We start from the raw sequence: 25264 nt of genomic DNA, 5'->3' as shown, positions 1-25264 counted from the left end.
ATTCTGCACAATATGATGGCTCTCATAATAGGTTTGCTATTTTAGGATCTTTAGATTTAGAAAAGGAACCTGTTAATCCCAGGAGAGATATTGATATAGATCGGGAAAGAGTTTTACCGGCCCCAAAACAAACTAAGTTTTGCCCTCCAATATTCTTGTTCGGCATAAACATTGGCCGTTTGGTTGAAGAATTGAATGCTAAGAAAATTGAGTATAAAATAGTTAATAAGAATCGGTTTAAGAGCAAATTATATGTTCATGATCCGTTGTTACATGCTGAGATAATGGAAATTTTAAAAGAAGGCAAGTTCGAAGCATATACATACACACCTAAAGAGCTGAAACATGTAAATATTGTTTTGAGAGGTATATATCATGGAACAAAATTAGAAGATATTAAGTCGTTCTTGGACCGTGAGGTTCCAAACACCGTCGAGAAGGTCACTAAATTTACTACGCAGCATTCAAAAAAGAATAATTATGAAACAGGTCTGTTTTTACTGTCATTATTCCCTGGAAAAACTGCATCCCATATTTCTCATGTCAGATACATATTGAAACAAAGGGCGTATTTCGAAGCTCCTAAAGCTAACATGAAGGTTCTTCAATGTTGGCGATGTCAACAGTGGGGACATGTTTCATCGAACTGTAGCCGGGCACGCGCATGTGTTAAATGCGATAAAGCTCATGAACGTGGACAATGTGAGTATGTTCAGAAGGACGATAATAAGCCGTTTTGCGTTAACTGCAATGAATATGGGCATCCAGCTAGTTATAGAAAGTGCCCTTATTATATAAAGTATTTAGAGCTAAAAGAAAAAATAAAGACTAATGCCGCTCTTAAGAAGTCTCAGGTATCCAGAGGAGTTTTCAATGCCTTAAATAGTGCTAATTTGGTAGAGCCAGGAAAGAGTTTTGCTAACTGTTTTTCTAAGACCATTAATAAAACCCAGAGTACAGTATCTCCAGTGATTCAGGAATTTCTAAAAATTGCGAAGACTGTATGTGGAGCAGAAACACTCTCTCTCGAGGAAAAAATCGGTCGTTTTATGAAAGGTTATAAGAATATGCCAATAGGGGAAGCTAAAAACCAATGTTTAGCTTTATTAAGAGAACTCAATGAGAGTTATGATCCGTAAAAATCTAAATCTCTTAACATTTAACGTTAGGTCACTAATAAACGTGAGCCGAAGAATTGAATTACTTAAAATTTTAGAAACAAATAAAATAGATTTTGCATTAGAATTAACAATTTTGGTGCTAATTATGACGGCATTATTATAGGAGGTGATTTTAATGCTAAGAACACAATTTGGGGTGATTCTTACAATAACTTGAATGGTAGAACGCTATTGAAATGGATAAATGACCATTCAATGGCAAGACTGTGTGATTCCCAACCTTCCTTTCCAAACGGTGAATCCTTTCTCGATCACTTTTTAATCAGTCCAAATTTAGTAAATGTCCTAAGTAAATTTCTATCATATCAGTAGTTTGCCTGCTTTTTCAGACCATTATGCCTTAAAATTACAAATTACATTTAGTGATATAGTTTTGAATTTTAAACGTCCCGTGGAATATATTTCATACAAAAACACGAACTGGAATCAATTTCAAAGAGATCTGAGCCGAGAATTAGAAGCCCATCTTCCACCTAATGATAGAAATCTAACAGATGAAGAAATTGACCAATATATTGAGGACTTCTCTACAACTGTGAACTTCGTAAAATCTGTCCATTCAGAAAAAAATTTGCAGAAATAATCCAAAATATGTGGTATTTAAAGATATTAAGAAACTGTATAGAGTTAAACATAGGATGCAAACAAATTTGAAATGATTATTTCATAGATTTGGTAATAGGCAAAATCCGGAGTACATTTTATTGTCCAAACAAATCCAGCTTTTGAAGACTATAATCAAAGAAAGGGTAGAAATTGAACAGTCTTCATTGTTAAATGACAAATTAAGAAACATTAACCCAGGACCCAATGCTTTTCGAAAAATTTATGGCTTATTGGGGAAATCAGAAAAATCAAGCGATATTGAACTATCTGTAAACGGTAGCACACTGACCGACGAAGTTGAAAAACTGGATTGCCTGAAAAATCATTTTGTTGAAGTTTACAATGCTCCGCCTCCAAACAGAGATTTATCTTCTGTTCTGAATACTATAAGTGATGTATTGGAAACTGTACCTGACCACCTAACGGATTTTAATATAGGTTCAACATCTCTTAACAGCAGTTTGGACAGCAAATTCACTACTCGCGAGGAAGTATGCTTAACTGTGTGTGAACTAAATAACAAGAAGTCTTCCGGCTTTAAGCTTCGAAGCTTTAAAATATTTAGTTATTTTATTTAATAATTGCTTAAATAATTCGTATTTTCCTAAAGTCTGGAAGATTGGAAAGATAATTCCAATAAAAAAGAAAAAGAATTGTTCTGATATAAACAATATAAGACCGATATCTTTATTATCTAATATAGGGAAACTTTTTGAAAAAATTTTGCGCTGCAAAATGAACTCTCAAGTTCAAGAGGAATATATTTTACCTTTTCAATTCGGTTTTAGGAAAGGACATTCCACGTTAGATGCATTAACTAAATTCCATAATGACATCATTACAAATTTGAGGAAAAAATCATGCACGGTGGCCGTTGCACTGGATGTCAAAAAGGCATTTGATCGCACTTATCATGACGGTGTTATATATAAAATGATACAGATAGGTTTCCCTGCTCATATTGTGAAAATTTTCAAAAATTTCTTTACTGACAGACATTTTTTTATCCAGCTCGGTAATTTAAAATCTGACATGAGTATGGTTTCATGTGGTGTTCCTCAAGGTTCAATATTGTCCCCTCATTTGTTTAGTATATACATGTATGATTTTCCACATCAAACTAATAACTCTCTGGGTGTACTTTATGCCGACGACTGTTTATTATATGCCCATGCGGAATCTCCCTTGGAAGCCTTATCCTATGTCTCACAGCATTTAAGAACAGTTGATCATTATTATGCAGAATGGGGGATAAAAATTAACTCATCCAAGAGCGAAGCGATCTGTTTAAGAAACGCATCTGGTAAATGCAAAAGGTGGGTCGTGCCAGAAAGCAAATCCTTGAGACTATTTTTAAATGGTACGGAAATACCATTTAAAGATAGAATTAAGTATTTGTGAGTAACATTTAATAAATTAGTCAAATTTAATGAACATGCACGGAGTCTTATGGGAAAGGCTTACAGTATAAAGGGATCATTTGGAACGCTTCTTCAAAGTAAATCACTACCAATTACCTCCAAATTGATGTTATACAAAACATGTATTAGACCCGTACTATTATACGCCTTTCCCATCTGGTTCACTATTTCTCCCACGGTTATGCAGAAATTAGAAGTGTTAGAGAGGAAAGTTCTCCGGTTATGTATAGGAAAAAATTTTCAATCCGTAAATTGACGCTTTTCAAATGCATATGTGTACGAAACTTCAGGTGTTACCCCCATTTCTGTATATTCAATGCAATTAATTAAAAAATATGTAGATAGACTTTTACTGCATCTTAACTCCTTAATTCAAGAAGTTGTTGGAGAGCAATCCTGTTTTGGCTGGCAAAATACTAATTACATATCACCAATTGGCATTGAGCTATCAATGGATCTAAGTTCTGCGTCGTGTCCAGATTTCTATATTCGTGTCTCTCCTGGAATTCATAGAGGATGATGTACTTCCTATACATATTGTCCATAGGAAAATTTTGTAGAGTTAGGTTAGTTGTAAGTTAGTTGTAGTTTTAGTAATAAGTTAAAATTAAAATGAGATATACTCTCGAAATATGAAAGAGCCGGGAGCAAGCTCGTTATTGATTTTACGTAAATATTAAATAATGATCTCAAATTATTAAAGAAGTTAGTTTCTGAATACACCTCATCATGTAATTGAAACCATACATAATAGTTTTAAGTATCAAACATGTTATGAAATTATATGCTTTTTATGGTTTAAAAAAAAGGCTCAATAAACTTAAACTTAATATTGGCGACATTTCCTGAGTATTTCAGCCTTGTAAAACTTCTCTACAAGTGGTGTCGTAGACACGCCGTTCGGACTCGGCGATAAACAGTAGGTCCCATATCATTGAGCTAATATGAATCGGGGTACACTCAATGATATGAGAGAAGTCTCCCTTGTCCCCTATGGGATGTTTGTGTAACAATTATATATTATATACCAAAACGTAGACCTATATAAACAATTTTTGGTAGAAATATTTTTTAGCCTCTGGAAACACAAAATATTATATTACAACTAATTAAGTGGTCAAATGCTGCTAATACCTCCAAAATTCCTTAAAACGAAATGAAATGAGCGAGATGACATTTACGGTACAAACCCTAAGGACTCCAGATTAAGTTTAATTAATCGAGAAGTGGCAGGACCAAACGAAGCAATGCAATGCTGTTTCACGATTGATTAAATTGTGTACAAATAGAGAGAGGTAGAGAAGGATGATAGAATAACTGAGACGTATGACCAGCTATCGCGTTGTACTGGTACATGACATTTTTCGACAATGGCAAATTCCTTTAACATTTCGAAACTCCGTTCGGACTCTAAGACAAAAATGAGGTCCTATGTCATTAAAATTAAGCACATTGATATCACCTATATCATTAAAATTAAGCACATTGATACTAGAGAAGTTTACCCTTGTCGTTTGGATATGTTCGAGGGAGCCATATTGATATATTACCCATTGCAAAGCTGTAAAAAATCACATATGGCACCATGCGTAGTGGCTAGAGCGCACCGGTAGTTGATCTGCTCATAGATGTAAGATTCAATTCACAGAGGCTGAATGTATATCTCTGTCGGCCAAACCGACTGATACTTTTTTCTAGTTTTATTAAATAAAAGCAGATGTTTTTTCTAATTTGCATTTCTGTGAAATAATTGTGTAAAAATGTGAACGTAGAACGTGGAGGCACATCCGCGGTTCTTAAAGAATCGATTTGAAATAGGTGTATATTGACGTATTTTTGATGGGCGCTAATGAAACAGGAATCGCATCAAAATCGTATGTACATTGCGCGACTTTTACCCTTTTACTTTAATGATTTTGGCATTGTGAGATGCAACTGACGGCACAAAATGGCCGCTGAGTGATACATCGAAATATGCAAAGATATTGAAAGAGATTGATTCGCTGTATCCAAAATCGGATGCGCATAAACCGATTTTAACTAATTCGAAAATAACAGGCTTTTTAATTTACATATTTTTTGAATGATTGTAATTTCAATATTACTCCTATCCTTATAAGTTATCACAGTAAGCAGTTAAGCTCCCGCGATGGTAAACCATATTTCTTGATGAAGATTTAGCAGAATATATTATTAATTGTATGGAATTTAACGAAATAGTTGGAGAAGTCCCAAATATATATATTTTTTTTAATTTTTCTAATCGAACCAAAAAAAAAAAATATTTTTTCTTTCTTTTGTTTGTTGCTATAATAAATTGCATTATAAAGCAAATGTTTATGATTTTGGTTTCTTTTTTTAACGTTGTCTAGATTCTGTACGTTTTTTAATTTATTTTTTAGATGTTTATACGGACTCTGAGGTAATATAATTTAGATTTGCTGTACGTACACAGAAAAAAATATTTCGAGAACTTGTTTTTCAAAATAGTCTGGCTTAATCCCATTGTTGTTGTTTTACTATTTTAAAACAACTAATTTATGAGTGGAAAAAGTTTGGCATTGTTCGCCAAGGGGTAAGGCAGGGAAGACTAGTATCGATCCATGCCACTGGATCTCATCAGTTCCCTTGTTTCTTGTTTGTGGATATTCTCCACCGAAGTTATTTTTCAATAACTTCTTCAACAAGAAACTTTTTATGCCCAAACATCAATCGTCAGCTCGAAGTATAAAGATGAACAAAGAAAAAACTTCAATGACAATTTTTTCTTTGGCAACCTAACACAACTCCGACGAAAGTGTTTGCGAAACAAACCAAACCTTTTTCCTTATGCTATGTGTCGTTGAATTTCGACGAATGCACATAACAACATGTTGTTGGTAGCTTGTTTGCAGCCAACCATACAAACGGTGCCAGTGTTTCTCAAATCGAACATTGGTGGTGTCGTTTTTTATTGGGATAGCTAATACAATTTTGTTTTTTCAAAATAGTCTGGCCAAATTACCGGACCACGCCCACTTTTCTACATATGTTATATCTTTCCAAAACTACTGAACCTAATTTCATGCAATTTTCAGAAAATGTTCAGGAATTTCCCGTTGTCCAAAATGCTACACAGAAAAAATTATTTCAAAAATATTTAAATATTTTTGTTCGTGATGTAGCTTTTTCATACTGTACAGGTACCTCACATAAGATACGTGTGCAGTTTATTATCTCCATCCGAAAGCCACTATTTTTTCAAAAATATGTAAGATTTTCGTTAGATGCAAAATTACTTTCCAATTTTTCCCTACTTTGCTCTCATATTTCCTCTCTTGTTTGGTAAATGCATTGTTCTTTTCTCCTTTTGAATGGTCTGGTCGTCTCACCATCGCATTGACAAACCACAACACAACCCCCACCATCGTCTCACCATCACATTGAGACTATATCAACAAACCACAACACACATACACACCATAACTACATACCTCAACTACCACTGTCGGTCGCAACAATTGTTGTTAGTTAACTGACAAACCAAACAACTACAGTGCGTTTGGTGTCGAAAATTTCGCATCTAAATTTTTTTAATTTCTTTAAACTAATATTTCAACCTAGTGCTGATAGACTCAACATGTATGTATGTACATATGGTTCGTATTGTTCTGCTTCTATGCTCACAAGACGATAACAACTACAGTGAAAACCATTAGAAGAAAGGGTAAATTACAATAATATAAAATAAATAATAATAATTAATAAAAAGCAGCAAAATTTGTCTCTGCTTTGATTGGTGGTGTGTGGTGTGGTTGTTAGTAAAAAAAAAACAACTCGCCAAAATTGTTTTTTTTTCAATCATTCAGGAAAAAAACAGTATTTTTTTATTTTATGAAAGGCGTTCATGGAATGCAGAAATTTGTACTTTGGCAAGATTTTATGAACACTATTCCTGAAATGCAGTAATTATTTTTTTCTGTGTAGTTGTGACAATTGGTTTTGTAATGACGCAAATAATGTCGATTCGAACTTCAAACGGCACTCAAAATTTCATTATAGTATTCTACCATAGATAAACATATTCTTTAGACCCTAGCCGTGGACAAAAGTCGAACATTTTATGGCGATAAATTTAATTGTAATTGAAATGAATAGTCTCTAAACACATCACATTTTTAATATAAAGCATCATTTCTGTCAATTTCCTGTAGTAATAGGCCTAGGTAAGTCGATGATGTTCAGATTTGTATGAGGTGCCTTAAAAACGTAAAGTACATCCGCAAAGCATTCGTAGTTTATGTGTAAAACTATATAATTGAAAAGGTAAATGTTCAATATCCAAAATGAAACTTATAGTTGATGGCAGTGACAATGCTTTTACGAACATATTCATAATAAATTCAGTGTAAATAACTTCCCAGTAAAATCTTCGATGAAAAATCATGAGTTGAATCATGGGTGCAAGTGATCTGGCATGTCATATTTATGTAATTTTCACTCATGAATTTTATATGAGCGTGACCCCCAAAAGATGACGTTCTTTTTTGGATCCTAAGCATGTTATTTTAACCAATGCATTGACATGTCATTTTCACCAATGCTTTGGCATGTCATTTTAACCAATGCATTGACACGTCATTTTCACCCATTCTTTGACATGTCATTTTAACCAATGCTTTGACATGTCATTTTCACCAAACCTTGGCATGAGATTTTCATGTCTTGTTTGGTAAATGGAAATGCTCTATTGAAATATGGACAAACAAAACTCTTTATTAATTCAAACGAATTCACGAAATAACTACAATTAATTGATCAGCAAAAAGTTTGCATCCAAAATTGCAATGTAATCACCACCGCTGCAACGCAAAAGATTACTTCCTCCGTTCTCCGCAACTGATATTCTTTCATCTTACAAAAGGTTTTTTCTATTATCTTCCCATCACCAGTTCAGATTTCGACATGGACTCCAAATGCACTTCTTTAAGTATTTTTATTTCGTTAATTACTTTTATTTTATAATTTTGTTATTTTATAACAACATTTTGGAAATTCATACTCTTTTGTTTAGTGACGAAAATATGTAGGGATCTACAACCCGGCTTGCTTTAGGGATCTCTAAGAACATAATGTAACGAACGGGGAGGAGAGACTTTTTCTGGAAAACACCATTTATGCATAATTAATTTATTTTTAATTGTTTCTTGCCAAAAGTCGTTTCTTCTTTATTTTCAGATTCTTGTTCCTTTTCGTTTCGGACTTTTTTTCAAATTCCAAGAAGCGAGATTTGATTGATTTCGTTCAATGTCAGATTTAGAACAGACAAGGGAACTTTTAAAATAGCAATGTGTGCAGTCCGAGTCTATTTTTAGCTCGATGATTGGGACTTCATTTTTATTGCAGACATTTCGACCTTCATACAATACCAATTGTTTAGAAGTTTTAGTTGTCTGATATGCAGGAAATGTAAGACAGTTCTAACAACTTTGGTCTGTTCCAGAACCTGCAAGAATCTACTAATTTTTACTACGATAACAATTTTTCTTTTATGTTATCGGAAAAAATAGTAAAAATTAGTAGAGTTTTGCAGTACTGGAACATACCAAAATGAAAATAAACAGGTGAGTAAATAAAAACACAAACATCATCTCTTTTGGATCGATGGAATGGGTACAAATGCTGATGAAAAGATCGGATCTTTCACGACTTCCTTTGCATTGGTTCAAATCCTAATGAAAAGATCGGATCTTTCACGACTTCCTTTGAACCAATGCAAAAGATGACATGAAATCACGTCATCGCAAGAACCCCTTCCTTCAAATTTTGCTGGGTTCTTCTAGTATTTTTAATATCATTATTATCAATTTATGTTGATTTTTACCAATATTGGCCCCATTTTTCTAAAATACAGGGGAAAGTCTCTAGTTAACGATAAACAAAAATCCAGCTACTTCCATCTGCCATCCGATAAATTATTCCCCTTATACCACACCTGTAAAATCGTCAAAATTCCGAAAATCGAGTGGTACGTTTATATGGGAGCTACATAAACTTGGACCTATATTGAAAAATTTTTGCAAGGAGGTATTTTGTTCACTGAAAATTCAAAATGCAAAACTACGGCCAAATCTGGTTGAAAATTTAGCTTTAAGAGTAACTATAGCTATATTGAATTTATTTGCAAGGAGGTATTTTGTACACTGAGAACTCAAAATGCAAAATTACAGCCAAATCGGTTACAAAATTTGGCTAAAATCGTCAAAGTACCGAACATCGGGCGTTACCTTTATATAGGGACTATACATAAATATGGACCTATATTGAACATTTTTTTCAGTGAGGTATTTTATTCACTCGGGACTCAAAATGCAGAATTACAACCAAATCGGTTGGAAAATTTGGCTAACTTCCCTAAAATACCAAAAATCGGGCTTACCTTTATATGGGGGCTATACCCAAATGTGCACTTACATCCAATAATTTTACCATTTCTGTTTTTTTGTCACGTTATAAACCTTTGTATAAAATTTCTTTCTTACATTAATGTTCAATATAATGTTTTTGTGCTATTAGTGATTTATTTTATCATGGTAACTTGGAGCGGCACTGAAAACTTGCGATTGAAAAATAAAAAGTTTTGGGGAAAACGTGGAAATTTTCCCCGCACTGAAAACCAAATTACGATATTACAGGTAATCCAGCAGAAAAAAAGGTGATTAAATCTTATAAAGTACAGGGTTACCATATAACCCTGTGGAGGCTGTGGCCAAAAGTGGACCAATGTCACATTTATTTATAAAATTCTGTTCTAAACTCTGAGTTCACTATTAAAGCCTAATCCGTTTAGAATTTGTTAAATATCTGCAAAATACATTAAATTGAGATAGAAATCATATATGGGGGTATAGCAAATCATGGACCAATATTGACAGTTTCTCGCGGGGAGGTTTACTATGCAAAAACAACTCCTAGTACCGGATTACAGCGAATTCGGTTAAACAATATGTTGGCAACAGTAAAATACTTCAATTCAGAATGATTCGTTATATGGAAACCACCCGATATTTTTGTTAGAGTGTTTTTAGCACCCGATGACCAATTGATAAGAATTTCAGTTCGATATATCATCTAGAAGTGTTTTTGTCCACATGGTGGCACTTACATCCACCACTGTTCACTGTACACTAGTGAGATTATCTAACTAATTTTTTTTTAATTACCGACAAGTATCGGTTACATTAAAACCCAGTGTAGAGTAGGCGACATTTCCTGAGTATTTCAGCCATGAAAAACTTTTCTACAAGTGGTGTCGTAAGACAAGCCGTTCGAACTCGGCGATTAAAAGCTGGTCCCATATCATTGAGCCAATATGAATTGGCGTGCACTCATTGATATGAGAAATTGGAGGAGTTTGACCTTTTATTATTCTTATTTTCGCCACCCTTTTTAACCAACCCCTACTTTAACCCACAATGCGGTATTTGTTTTAAATTCAAAATGAGTTATTCACAAAGCTATCTGACTAATTGCTTTTATTTTTACTTTGAAGACATGCTTCGCTGTCAGTAAACCATGAACAAATTTTTTAGTTTGGTTTGTTTGTTTGACTCTATACTCTGTGTAGCATATTTTCATTTCGAATTACTTTTTTTCCACCACAACGAAGCCCGGCTTGATTTGCAATAGTACTTCGTTTGCGTTGCGTTTAAACTCATTTGATTGTGAAAAATGTTAATTAACTCTTTGTTATTAACTTTGTTTTGTTATCTATATTTGTTAATAATTCTATTAGTTAATCCAGATGCCGATCTGAAATTCAATGAATTTAGTTACTGCAACAACAACAGCAAAAGGCATTGCATGGTTTTTAATAACAAAAATATATTGTTGTTATAGCAATTCAAACTAAATATATTTCAATATCAAATGTAATGTAAATGAAGGAATACCGTCCCATCAGACCTGTAGTCTAACTCAGTTTTTGAGTTACCGACAAAAATCGGTAACATTAAAACGCAAAATTATGAATGAAAATTTCAAATAAAAGTTGACAACACTGTTGTAGAACTTTACGACTACTTTTTATTGGTCGTTAACTTACCGAATAATATCGTTAATTGCCGAAATTATAAGCATTTTAATTTTACCTACATTTGTCGGTAACTCCAGAAATGAGTTAGAGAATCGCACTACTGATCGGTGGTTCTTATGAAATTTATGATGCTATTTATTCCGCAATACTCTACTTATATTCATATGTAGGTACATTTTAGATATCAGAACAATCCTCAGCCACGCACAGCCTTTCAATTTTTATTAGCTGGTTGTAGATAAGCGTTTTACATATAAGCTAATAACATTTTTGTACGCATCGATCCGTATTTTATGAAATTGCTTCTAATGACTAACATTAACTCTCCACCAAAATCTGCTCTATTTTGACTGGACTAATAGTTCAAAGTTATTTTTATTTTTTTCGTAGAACATTTTTTGTTATCCCCGTTTTTGTTGTAACAGTATATGAGGAAAAGTCAAAATTTTTTAGTTTCCATGAAGCCAAGGTTTGCACTATTATAATACGCGAACTATTGTAGTTTACCAGTAACTATGACTATTGCTGGATTAATTTAGATGTTTTTGTACAAAGCTCAAAAATTTAGCAAAAAAATTAAATTTACGTGGTAGTTACGACCGCGTAAAGGAAAAAACATAGGTAAAAACACGTTGTAGCTAAACAGGTTTTTTACATTGCTATTCGATTTCTGATTAAACCATTCAAATGACGGACATCAGTCCAAAGTAAAAGTAGGAGAATACAAAATGAAGATTACACTTCTAATGTATCACTTTCCAAAATTTCAACTGCATCCACCTTTTATGGATGCTGACATTTTGAAGCCGGATTTCAGGTGTTTTTTGTATTTTTTATGTAACTGGGACGCGCATTCGGATATTTCGAAAAACCAATTATAGGATTAAAGAACTCGCGATTTTGCATAATCTGATATATATATTGAGTATGTAGCCCACACAGCAGCAGAGTAATCTACTGCCAAAGGCAAAAATTTAGTGCGATATTTTTTCTAAAAAACCTATTTTTTGGGTACATTATTTACAATATCGTCTTGAGTGTGCTGGTACCCCGCGATATTTTAGTTTTTCGACGATCCGGATCATATGAATCGTAGATCTTGAAAATCCATCTACTAGAACGGCGGAAATGGCTACTGCAGAAATTGAAAAATTTGCGAAAAATGTTTTTCAAAATATCGCTGACTAATTCGCGTTTTATGTGGATCGTTTCCATTTCAATGAAGAAAGTGAGTCATCACTCGCGTTTGTGCGAAAACAGCGGTTTGAAAAATTTAGTGGCATGGGAGCTGTATCCGATTTATCCAAAAAATACTGTGTGATGCTACATCCAGGGTTCTTGATGGAATTTATTGAAATATGTTTAGATCGATGTATTTTTTCACGGTTGATAGTGAAATCGGATGCGCATAAAAAGTGTATGCACTTTGTGCAAAATATAAGCGTTATACAGTTTGTTGCACACCAAACTGCAGACGATGCTACATCTTAGCGTCCAAAGTAAATCCTGGCAAATGTGTACAAATTAAAAGAGAAGAATTCGCTGTATTGGTAAACCGCATGCGCATCAAGTGATTTTGAGGATTTCGCGATTTACACGCATTTCAAAATGAACATTATCCGATACAATTTTATTTCAAGATTATAACTCATTTAAAGGAACCCAACATTTATTTGAAAGATATCCATATCTTCTGCAAGATGTTAGCGTGTTTTCGAGAAGTGATTAGAATAAAACATGTGATTTATTGCGTGAAATTTAACTAAAATGGAAGAAAAACTCCGACCTATTTTTCTTACATTTTGTTCAACTAACTCACAAAATAAATTTTAATAAATATTTTCTCTTACAAAAATTGTTTAAATTTCTTCAATATATTTTTTGTTTTTTGCTATAATATGCAAACCGCTAAACGGATTTGTATAGTTTTGGTTTCATTTGAATCTTCGCGATGTTTAGATTACGTACATATTTTTTATATTTTTTTTCAGATGCATAAACAGCTTGAATTTTATTAGAACAAGTTGTAAACTACCAATTGTTTTGAATGCTTTCCTTATTTCCGCGAAAATTTACAACTTTTTCACTAAAGTTATGGGACCTCAGTAACCATATAGTATGTAGGGAGTCCCTAATTAAGAGACTTTCTCAATATAATGATTAGAGTCTTTTAAAGATTTTTTTCTTTTTATCAGAATTGAAACCGCCATAACTTTTGCGCGCAACAACCAAAATTAGTATCTCGAACAGATTTAAGAATGGGATTTTTTTCCCAATCTATGCACCAAAAATCTTTCATGTAGCTTAAAAAAAAATTTTTAATTTTTTTTTTATGGAAAACTAAAAAATTTTGTCTTTTCTTCATATTTATTATATGTTTGTAAGTTCGTTTTTCTGTTTAATCTGGCCCTGGTTCCACATTCAGTTCCAGAAATGTCGCTGCTTAGATGGTTTGTAGTGACAAAGCTACTGGAGTTAGTTGAGTAGGTTTGGCAAGGCATTTGAAAAGGAGCAGTGTGCTGTGCGAGCCTGTGCCTCATGCTGGGCATATGTTTCGCACGGTGCCATCTATCCTTGTTCTATAAGAATTAAGACGGCAGCACCATCCCGAGCGAATTGAGCCAAAACTACTCTGGTTTCTCGTGGCAGCTGACGCTCCTCAGCTGCGGTAGATGGAGGATGTTCTCCCAGGAGAACCACATTCACTAGACAGTTGCTTATGTCATCTGCGACTGCATGTGTGGGAATGACATTTAAATATGCTTGATAGGTTTGTTGATCTAGTGTTTCATTCTTGTAACGTTGGACCTCTCTTTGTAGATACTGATGCCATATGGTGATTATGATGCCTCTCACAGTAACACCAGAGCAACTACTGCAACAAGTGCAGAGTGGATCCAGTCATTGGCAAAAAAAAAAAAAAATGTAAAATTTTTGCTAATCGGGTGGGTCGCTGACGAAAGCTGTCCTAGAATAGGGTTTCTATGGATATATTATCGTATAACTCTGTTATTTGGCCACGGACATTAACATAATTGGCATCAATGGAATGTTCAAGAATTCTTCATCAAAATATGACTTACGTGGTCAATACGTGCCTTCCAGGAAGAACGATATAAGATCTATATTAAAAATTTTACCAATTTTCAGACAAAGATTTTGATATTTTTTAATCCGCTAAATTGGTTGGATTTTATAATGTTTTGGAGATTGTTTTGTTTCCCCATGTCTATTTTTGCATTATAAAATAATCGGGACCTTTGTTCATAACATGTTGTATTAACAGCATAAAACAATTCTTACCGTATACCCCCTCTACAGGGGAAAGGGAGGAGAATGTTTCGCTCATGGTTTCTTAAAACAATCTCGCAGCAGCAGATTGCGTGATATGTGGTCAACAAGGTTTACTTTTCTGCTAGGGATTGGAAGACCTTGTTCCTACATCTCAGATTGCAGCTGTGGCATGCGCGGACGACGTGAACATTCTGTGGAATGTGAACCCTAGAATATTCAACCCCCCTTATATTCAACTCAGTTCTCACCTCTGCAGTCCATGTAGTAGATGATATTTGCATATTCCTCGCGTGAAAAAAGGTAGGCGTTCAATCTTTCATAAATGAAATCAGGGAAGATAGCTGATGACAAGATCGTACAATCATCCGCATATGAGAGGTTCAGGATTAACATTTGCGGAGATATCACCCCACTTTGGGTAACTCTGTGTTTCCCTCTAGGGGGCCTGGACTTCTTGTTCCTGAATCCCACGTACGACTGCGTCCACAAACAGCGAAGAGAGTTTCACAGCATCAAAGACTTTTGAGAAGTCGAGCTCCACCAAGAGAGTTCTATCGCACGGCATGCTCTGGTTGAGTCCTCGACTAATATGTGGGGAGATTTCGTGGAGCGCTGTTGTCGTGTTGTGCTGCTTAAGGAATCCATGCTGATGATCCGCAACTGGATAGATATTTCAGACGCCGAGAAGGTATAAAACCTCAAGAGTCTTTGTCTGTACAATACACCTTTGCCGGCATCCTTGCTTCAGTAGCAGTACCATCATCGTTCCCGACTTCGGGAAGGTTCTTTGAAGCGGTGTTAGGGGAACTCTCTGAAACTAAGCCAATCAGCTTTCACATGATTGAAGAAAGTGCGGCGTTCAAATGTGATGAAATTTGTTAATTGAGACAATTATGGTCTGACCCAAAAGGAACGACAGGTTGCTTGGTAACGTCCTTTCTTGCTTTCCACTAATTCTGGTTGGGGTGTCCTTATTGACCATGCAAAACGTGGAGCTATCAGTGTGCTCAGCCAGGACTACAAGCAGAAAAATATATGTTAGAAATCTGTTTGGATCCAAACAAATATTTGTTTGGGACTGGCTGCAAACAAATATATGTTTGGATCCAAACATAATTTCTTTGTGTCCAAACAAATATATGTTTGCAACATTTTGTAACATATCTCAATTTTATTTGTTTGGGTACCAACATATTGTTTATGTTAGAACCTATTTTTTATGGGTGAAGAAGGGATTTTTGTCAAAGAGAGTAACAACAGGGCTCTCGCGGATGCGGAAAGCCGTTTTATAACAAAGAGCTGTGTGTATGGTGTAATAGAAGACGCGGAAGCTCTGGCCAAACACGTGTGTTTCGTGCTTTGTTGTTGTTAACCAACGCAGCAAGCGAAGAGGAAAAGAAAAAAATAATTATTTCATTAATTCTCTTTCGAGTTGAGAAAAAAAATTATGTTGTTCTTTTTCTCAGTTGTCTTAATACAATCGATAATTAAAGACGGTAATGTGAGTGAATAAATCAGTGTTTTGTGTTTTCTTAAAGAAATGTTGCTTTTTAGTAAATTAAATGCCCAATACATTTTATAATTGAGTCGTTTAGTGCATCGATTAACTCCATTTTTTGAAAAATCTTAAATTTAAGTGTCAAAGCCCTTAATATAGTCAAAACTTTTTATACTAAAAATAATAAAGATTAACACCTTTAAATTACAAATAAACAATGACAAATATACAGATATACAATGGCAAGCCAAAATTTTATTGTCGCTTTTCCCCACTTTTCGTTTTATGGAGTTAATCGATGTGTGCACTGGGCAGCACAATTGGACATTTTATAATTGAATCAAAAAGGTGAATGGAAATATTGTATTGGACAAGGAAGAAATCGCATTTAATATTGGTAATTACATCAATACATTTTTCATATACATACATACATACATATGTATTTTTGAAATATGGATGTACCTGTTTATGACATTATATTATCATTTAATTCCAGATGCCGATTTCCCACTGATGATTTAAACTTTGAGGAAAATGTGTTTTATTTCACAATTAAGGAGAAGGGTTCATCGATGTTTCTATATATTTATTTCTTTTTAAAAGTGTAACTTTATATAAATTATTTCATTCCGGCTTTCTTTTCTTACAGTCTGTTATGTATTTCTTTGGAACTTTTTATGTACCTATATGCCTGTTGTTGCTTATTTCCATGCGTTTCAATAAACAACCACCATTATTTATAAATGTGTGTATATTGTAGAGATAGCCAGTGATCGCTTACTGAGCAAGTGAGCATACATTTCAATGTGTTTTACATTGAAATTAACGCTCTCTTGCTCTCAGTAAGCGCCCACTGGTGCATTTGTTTGTGTTTTTTGTGGCTTTTTGGTTAAAATTTTTTTGCACCCAAACATATAATTTGTTTGCAACCAAACATTTATTTGTTTGCAGGACATAACATATGTTTGGGACTGATTGCAAACAAATATATGTTTGCTGCAAAATATCTTTGGGACATACATATGTTAGAGAGGCCTTTTTTTCCTCCGTGTATACACCTCTGGTCATTTTTGTAAACCGAATGCAACAACTAGTCGATTATGATCTTCCAAAGCGGGCAAATGTTCGGCAAATAACATGGAGTATAGCTATTTATCGGAGGATTGTATAAGTTCAGCAACTCTACCTCGGAAGTACGTACGGGTCATTAGAACCAGGCTCAAGCGGGATAGGTCTATATTGAACAGACTGTTGCAATTCTTCTGGCGCAATCCTTCTTTAACACGTTGTAACTATCACAACGGTGTAAGCTGTAGTTGTTTTTGAGCTTGGGTTCCTGCGCCGCTGCGATCGTGATATTCTTCCGTGTCAAGAAATCCACTATTTCCTGAATCTTAACTCGGATCGAGTTTTTTTGATGAGAGTGTGGGGATTATTGCTGCCCATTCAGAAATTATTCATCTTTTCCTTCATACTCTATTATTTTCCCAACTTGAGTTTCTTATACGACACTATAATTTCAGTTGTAAGCTTTCTTATAGTTGAAAATTAGCTCAAAGTTGTCAGCGCTGGGTGGTCACTGTCCATTTGAGTTGAAGGAAAAAGCAAGATATATCCTGATATTTACAATACTAATGCCAAACGTGACATTTCCTCGATATAAATTATCTACAATACACAGAAAAAAAGAAACCCCGAAAATTTTGATTAAAATTTCATCACCATATTTTTGTCGAATGTCGATAAAATATTACAAACATATTGGGAAAATATTTATCAAAAATGAAAATGTTACTAAAAAGCGACCGATAACCGACTTCAAACAAATAATTTATGAACCTCACAAAAGAAGAGGGAAAGAAAACAATGTTTTGTTCTGTTTCGATAATGCAAGAAGCATTTATTTTTTAATCAACAGTTTGGTGGCATTTTGTTTAAGACGTTGGCTGTGGCTTTTGGGTTTGTATTTAACAAAAAAATTAACAAAATAATTGTAAAAATGAACATATTTTCATCGTTATTTACTTTAATATTTAACAAACCTTATTGTATATGCGACAATTTGTATATCAAATAAAAATTAAAAGATCGATAAACCAGTTTGTTAATATGAAAAATATTTTATCGATTGAAAAAAAATAAATAAATTGCAACAAAATTCTTTGTTAATATGAGAATTGCTTTATCAAAATAATTTCCAATGAAAACTACAAATCTTTTTATCGACGATTGTCAATATGAACATTACTTTTATCGGCAAAAAATCAATTAAAAATTAATCAGATTTTTGAATTTTTTATCAAATCGTTACAATTTTTTTCTGTGTAGAAATGTTTCAATTTCTTTCTTTCTTTAACTACCACTTATAACCAATACCAGTCAGCCAATTCGTTTAATTTGATTTTGCGATAATGTCATTGTGTCTCCATCAAATTTATTTTGATCATTAGAAAGTTTAATTAATTGTTTAATTTAAATTTCAATATCCAGTGCCAAAAATTGAACTGATTTATTTTCCAAAGTGATTCATTAGATCTTTTTCTACAAATCCAGTGTGATTGATCAAAAACATTGACTGCAATATTGTCTGTTTTGACTGCGTTGAAAGTAAAATTTAAAGTTTAGACTTCAATACTTTCGCCGTTTTGTAGGTTGGAAGAAAACAATTGGCCCTTTTGACCTTTGATTGTAATTTTTGTGATGGAAAATGCCGAACAACAGAAATAAAATCGCGGTGACCGTAAATGTTTCTTGCCACCGCCACCAACAACAATAATAATAATACTGATTTTCAAAACTACACTTGTAGACTTCATTCATTCAGGCGTCATGGCAATCAACAGCAGCATCATCAACTACAGTGCAATTTAATGTTCGCAGAAAGTTCAAAAAATACAATAAAAACAATTGTATTTTTTTCATTTTCGTTGCAAAAGCCAAAAATAAATTGATTAGTTATAAAATTGGGTCATGTTTAAGCCCAACAAAAAAGATGAAGAGGAAAAAAATCTCTAATTCAAATAACTTTTGCAATGGAGATTTAATAAAATAAATTTTGCAACATTTGTCTGTATTACAACAGAGTTGGCAACAAAAAAGTCGTTGCAAAAGAAAGAACCGTCTTCCAAACCACTCCTTTTGTAAAGCAAGCAACTGTGGTCAAATAGGTAGGTAGAAACATCCTCCCCTCTTCCTCTCTCTCTCGCACTATATTTCTTTGAATTTTTTGTAATGAAAAACTATTGACCACAATGCACGCTTTATTTGTTTTCAGTCTAATCTGCCACCATTATTCATCATCACCAGATCAGATGCTCACAACAAACTTCAAGATTAAGCCAACCAACCAGTCAACCAGCTAGCCGACATTACAAAAAAATGCTCTTTGCTCTGGTGCTTTGGTTCACTGATAGGCGGTCGGTTGGCTAACCGATCGACCGGGACTGCACATGCGCATGTTCATACCCGGCACCAAATGTTAATGATGATGTCTAGAGCAATGATCGCTGCCGTTTGGTCAGTTAGTTTCGATTTTTTTCTTCATCTTCTTGTCTTTTGTGATTTTAAACGCGTGCCTCTTCTGTATGTAAGCTGGTGCCTGCCTACCTACCTACCTCAAACTTTCAATTGGCGGAATGAATTTTTCATTTATTTTCCTCGTTTCAGCCCTTTGTAATGCGATGGAATTAACCATTTTCTATGGAGACAAAAGCATTCTACTCTCATTGCAGTGGAAAATGTGCCTCTACTTATTTTTCCATTTGACCCGAGAGGTTAAATATTATTCGAATATGGTTTATGACTACGCAATTTTATTGTTGAACTTATTTTAATGAGCGAAATTTGCCACAGAGGAGATTATAAGCTGACGATTTTTTAATGAAGCAAAAGAAAGATTTTATGAGCGAAGATGACATGACAATTGTTTACAAAATTCGTACTGCATTCAAGTCGCAACGCATAAAGATATTAGTACTAAATTAGTTACATAAGTTATACATAGGGGTCGGTTTATACCAATATTTTCTTGGATGACGGTTCCCTAGACACCTATAACTTAGCCACACTAAAGCCCTTACAAGCCCTTTATTTAACAAGGGAATGTCGCTGGTTATTTTTGGGTACTAAAATAACCATCTATTGTACGGGACATGCCCTTGATGAAATAATGGGTTAGTAAGACGTTTTGTAATTTGTATTTTCGCTGGGTGTTATGATGAAAACCATTCCTTCCTCAACCTACAACGTAAGGGAAGGATAACAAAGTTTACCCATTCTAATGAATTGTTCTGAATGATAAACATTTTAAACCAACTGACCGTTATACATTTAAGATTCCATAAGGTCGGTCTATTAACGGCCTACAGGCGCTAAGGGTTTACTAAAGGGTGCCAACTGTTTTCGAATGGACAGTCGTTAATACTTAAGTACCTCAAGACGTATAGTACGTTTACATATAACGGCAATCCATTACGTATATGTGAAATAAATCCTCACAAATATGGTTAAACCCGCAAAAAGCTATAATACAACAAGTGAGCAAAGGCTATAGTCGGGACGGGGCCGACCATGTGATACCCTACACCACTACCCCTGTGCATAAGCTTTTCACTGGTACACATTTCTTTTAGGAAATATAATCCGACTACCACCAAAAATAATATGCCTCTTTCTCTCTGGGACCCCCATAACCAACCAAAATTTCGTGACCATCCAATCAAACTTACGACCTGTAGCTTGATTGCAAAAAATTGAAGAATTGGATGCATTACCGACTATTGTGGTATCTCCCTTGTTTGACCACCTTCGCCAACCTTCTTTACACCAATGTAAAGGTAATATTTTCTTCTTCCATTGACAGGCTTTGCCGTTGGAATACCCCTGCTAGAAGCCGATATATTCGCAAAAAATAAAACTTTGAATTTGTCTCCAAATGAGTTTTTCCCCATTCCGACCCCTAAATATTATCCGACTATCACCAAAATCAATAGGCTTCTTCCTCTGTGGAGCCCCCATCTACCCCCAAAATTTCGTCACTATCCGATCAAAATTCCAACTTGTAGCGTGATCACAAAAAATGGAAAAATTGGGTATATTACTGAATTTTGCAATATCTCGGTTTGTTCACTTACGCCAACATACTTTGCATCAATATAAACGAGATCTTTTCTTCTTCCGTTGACGGGTATTCCCTTTGGAATACTCCAACCAGAAGCGGAGATATTCGCATAAGAAAAAAACGTTGACTTTTCTCCACATAAGCTTTTTGCTTATTCCGACTCCTGAATATTATCCGACCATCACCAATCTAAATAGGCTACTTCCTCTTTGGGACCCGCATCAACTCCCAAAAAATTCGTGACGATCCGATCGAAATTGCGACCTGTAGCGTGATTACAAACAAATCGGAAAATGGGATGCATTTCCGACTATTGCGATATCGCTGTTGTTTGAACAGCTACGACAACCTACTTTACATCGCTGGAAAGGTGATATTTTCTACTTTCCTTGCCAGGTATTGCTTTTGATATACCTCTTAAAGAAACAGAGATATTGGCTTTGAAATAAAACGTTGACCTTTCTCCAAATAAGTGTTTGCCCATTCCGACCCCTGAATATTATCCGACCATCATCAAAATCAATAGGCTTCTTTCCCTTTGGGACCCCCATTAACCCCCAAAATTTCGTGACGATCCGATCAAAATTGCGACCTGTAGCGTGATTACAAAAAAATCGGAAAATGGGGTGCATTATCGACTATTGCCATATCTCTGCTATTTGACCACCTACGACAACCTTGTTTGCATCATTGTAATGACGGGATCTTCTACTTTCATAGTCAGGCCTTGCTTTTGGAAAATTTTCAGCCAAAGCTGTGATATTCGTCAATATAATTAAAATCGCAAAAATTAAAATTGGGGTTTTATTTGCTACTATTGTGATATCTTCGTTGTTTCACCTACGTTGTTTTATCACCTACGAGCACATACGTCACATCATTCGAAAGGTGATGTTTTCTGCTTTCATTGTCAGGTTTTGCTTTTGGTATACCCCATATAGAAGCTGAGATATTCGCTTTGGAAAAAAACGTTGTCTTTTTATCCACCTAAGTTTTTTTGCCCTTTCCGACCCCTAAATATTATCCGACCATCACCACAATCAATAGGCTTCTTCCCCTCCGGGACCCCCATCAACATCCAAAATTTCGTGACGATCCGATCAAAATTGCGACCTGTAGCGTGATTACAAGGTTTAGATGAACAGACGGACGGACGGACACACATAGCCAGATCGACTCAGCTCGTCGAGACATTCATTTTGGTATATATAAGTATGGGTCTACGACCATTATTTCGATGCGTTACAAACATTTTGGCCAAAACCAACTTATAATACCCTCCCCACATAGTGGCGTAGGATATAAATACAAACAGGCTGTAAGTTATCAAGTCCTTCTCATGGTAAGGAGGTTAGGACATTGTCGACCTCTTACAATATCATTTTGGTTAAAAACATATAGAAACTCGTCGGTTGATTCTGGTGTTGATACATTGCCACCCTCAATTTATAGCGCACAATTGCATCTTTCACCAAGCTCAGACAATAGTAGCGGTTGTTATTGTTGTAACAGTGTTTATTATTGTATGTTTGTGCGTTCGATCTTCTGCTCAATCCGGCTGTGGGTCTATCTCCAGTTCCAGGAAAGTGACTGCTTTGTTGTAACCACACATTGCCGTACAAGAATTTAGGCGACTGCAATATCCCGAGCGTGGTTGAGCCAAAACTACTCTGTTTTGTCGTGGCAGCCGACGCTCCCCATCTGCGAAAGATGGGGGATGTACTCCGAGGACTTTATTCAAACTATATTTGTTTATGGCCTTAGCAACTGCGTCCGTGTGAATGCTATTTAAACCTGCTTGATATGCCTGTTGATCTAGGGGTTCTCTCCTGTATCGTTGGATGGCTCTCATGCTAACACCCGAGCAAGTACTGCAACGAAAGCATCTCATTGTATTGCTGTACTGGAAGAATCTTTGCTTTCTCCTGTAGATGGTCCACTGCAGACATTATAAGGTACCCTCAGGGCGGCATTCTGACAAGTTTGAATCTTATTCCATTGCGTATCACATAAATTCGGAGACAAATTTGCGCCGCATAGCTTACCGCCGACCGACCTATCGTGTTATATGTGGTAAACAAGGTTTCTTTATCTGCACCCCAAGTGCTGCCGGCTAGGAACTTGAGGAACTTGTTCTTCCATTTTAGTTTTTCGCAGATAGCTGCGGCATACACGGACGACGTGAACGTAGTTTCGAATGTGACCCCTAGAATTTTTGGGGCAGTTTGTAGTCGGAATTCTGGTACCGTCGACCAAGTCATTCAATTCTCTTGAAAACCGCACCGTATATGTGGTAAACAGAGTGACCGTAGATTATGCGGCGGATATCACCCAAATTGTTTCAATGGGCCCTATATATAGATAATATTCAAATCCGAGCCGATTTTTACAATTTTTTGTAGGATTATTTTTTTAGCCACAACAAATAACTGGTAAAATTTTTTTCATCGATTGGACGAAATTTATTGAGAGTGATTTCGTGAAAATTCGCTTTTGGCCCATGCAAATTACTGTGGAAACTTCGAGGCTCCAGTGGCACGTGTTAACATATTCCGATTGTGCTTAAATTTTTGCAATCTTATAATCTAACAAAACTAAACACTTTAGGTGGGTGACACCTAAAAAAACCGACATCGATTTTTTCCCTTTGAGTTAAAACCAGTCTTATTCCTAGTGTGGAAAAATGTGGTAACATCGGTTAAATAGAAGTTCAGTGTTTCACAAATGTCATCAGAGAAGGTACATGACGCTAGGATCGTGAAATCATCAGCATACGTTACGATCTCAATGCCGTCTGATGGTGGTGGAATACAGAAAAGGTAGAGGTTAACAGTTCCGCAGATATCACCCATCTGTTTCACTTTACGGGGTTTGGACTTCTTGTTCCTGAAATCCACGTACGACTGGCATCCACACATATAATTGATAATCCACTGTTTCAAGCTTGACCGGGGGGGTTGTCTGCTCAATGTCCTCAAACAGCGTGGAGTGCTTGACAGTATCGAAGGCTTTTGATAAGTCAAGCGCCACCAATACTGTTCTATAACACGGCGTTCTCTTGTTGAGTCCTCGACAATAATGTGTGAAGATGGCGTGCGTCGCTGTGGTCGTGCAGTACTGCTTACGGAAGCCATGCTGATGATCGGCAACAGGATATCTATTTCTGACGCTAGGGAGGACTAAGGCCTTAAGGGTCTTTGCTACTGGCGACAAAAGCGAAATCGACCTGTACGATTCACTTTTGCTGGCATCCTTGCCTGGCTTCAGTAGCGGGACCACCCTGCCCATTTTTAGACTTCGATAACAATGAGGGTCGCTAGCTACAAATTGAGAACTTTAGTGAGATACTCCACACATGGCTCATCCAGCTGTTTCAGCAACGTTTTGGATGATTTAGCGTTACTGATGTCATTCGCAACATCCATTGTTAACTGTGGTAGTTCTGATCTGATTCGACGTAGTACTCTTCCCTTTGCCCTGTCACTCCCAGGGTGCTCGACAAATTGTCGATTGAAATCACTTGGGCACCTCTTCGGGTCTGTCAACGTAACGTCGCCAAACGAGACTGAGGTCCAATCTTCCATCCTTCCTTCCAGGGTTCGACATTAACTAAACCGTTGCCCACAGTTTACTTATACCGGATCCGATGTTGCAAAATTTCATATGATTTAACCACGAAGCTCACGCTCATTTGCTTATCCCGTCGTCTCTACTGGGAAGTTTGGTCTTACTATTTGTATTTGACCAACAGGTATATGGCGAGCGCCTACAGCAGTGATGATGTCTTGGAACCTCCTTTCCGCCAAACAAACGTCAGAAGGATTGGGCAGATCTCTGAAGCGGTGATTGGTGAACTCTCTGAAACTCGGCCAATCAACTTTCCCATGATCGATCCATGGGAGATGGTCTGATCCAAGAGAAATGACGGGTTGCCAGGTGACCTCGTTTGTCAGACCAGGTAACACGATGGTTATGTCTGGCGAACTGTGACACTCTCCTCTTATTCTGCTAGATCGTCCTCATTGACCGTGCAAATGTAGAGCTATCAATCTGCTCAACCAACGCTGT

The sequence above is a fragment of the Musca autumnalis genome, unplaced genomic scaffold (assembly GCF_047663935.1).
Source record: "Musca autumnalis isolate F117 unplaced genomic scaffold, ASM4766393v1 scaffold_1, whole genome shotgun sequence".
NCBI lineage: Eukaryota > Metazoa > Arthropoda > Insecta > Diptera > Muscidae > Musca > Musca autumnalis.
The sequence above is the reverse complement of the archived record's forward strand: the minus strand, read 5'-3'. Positions refer to the sequence as shown.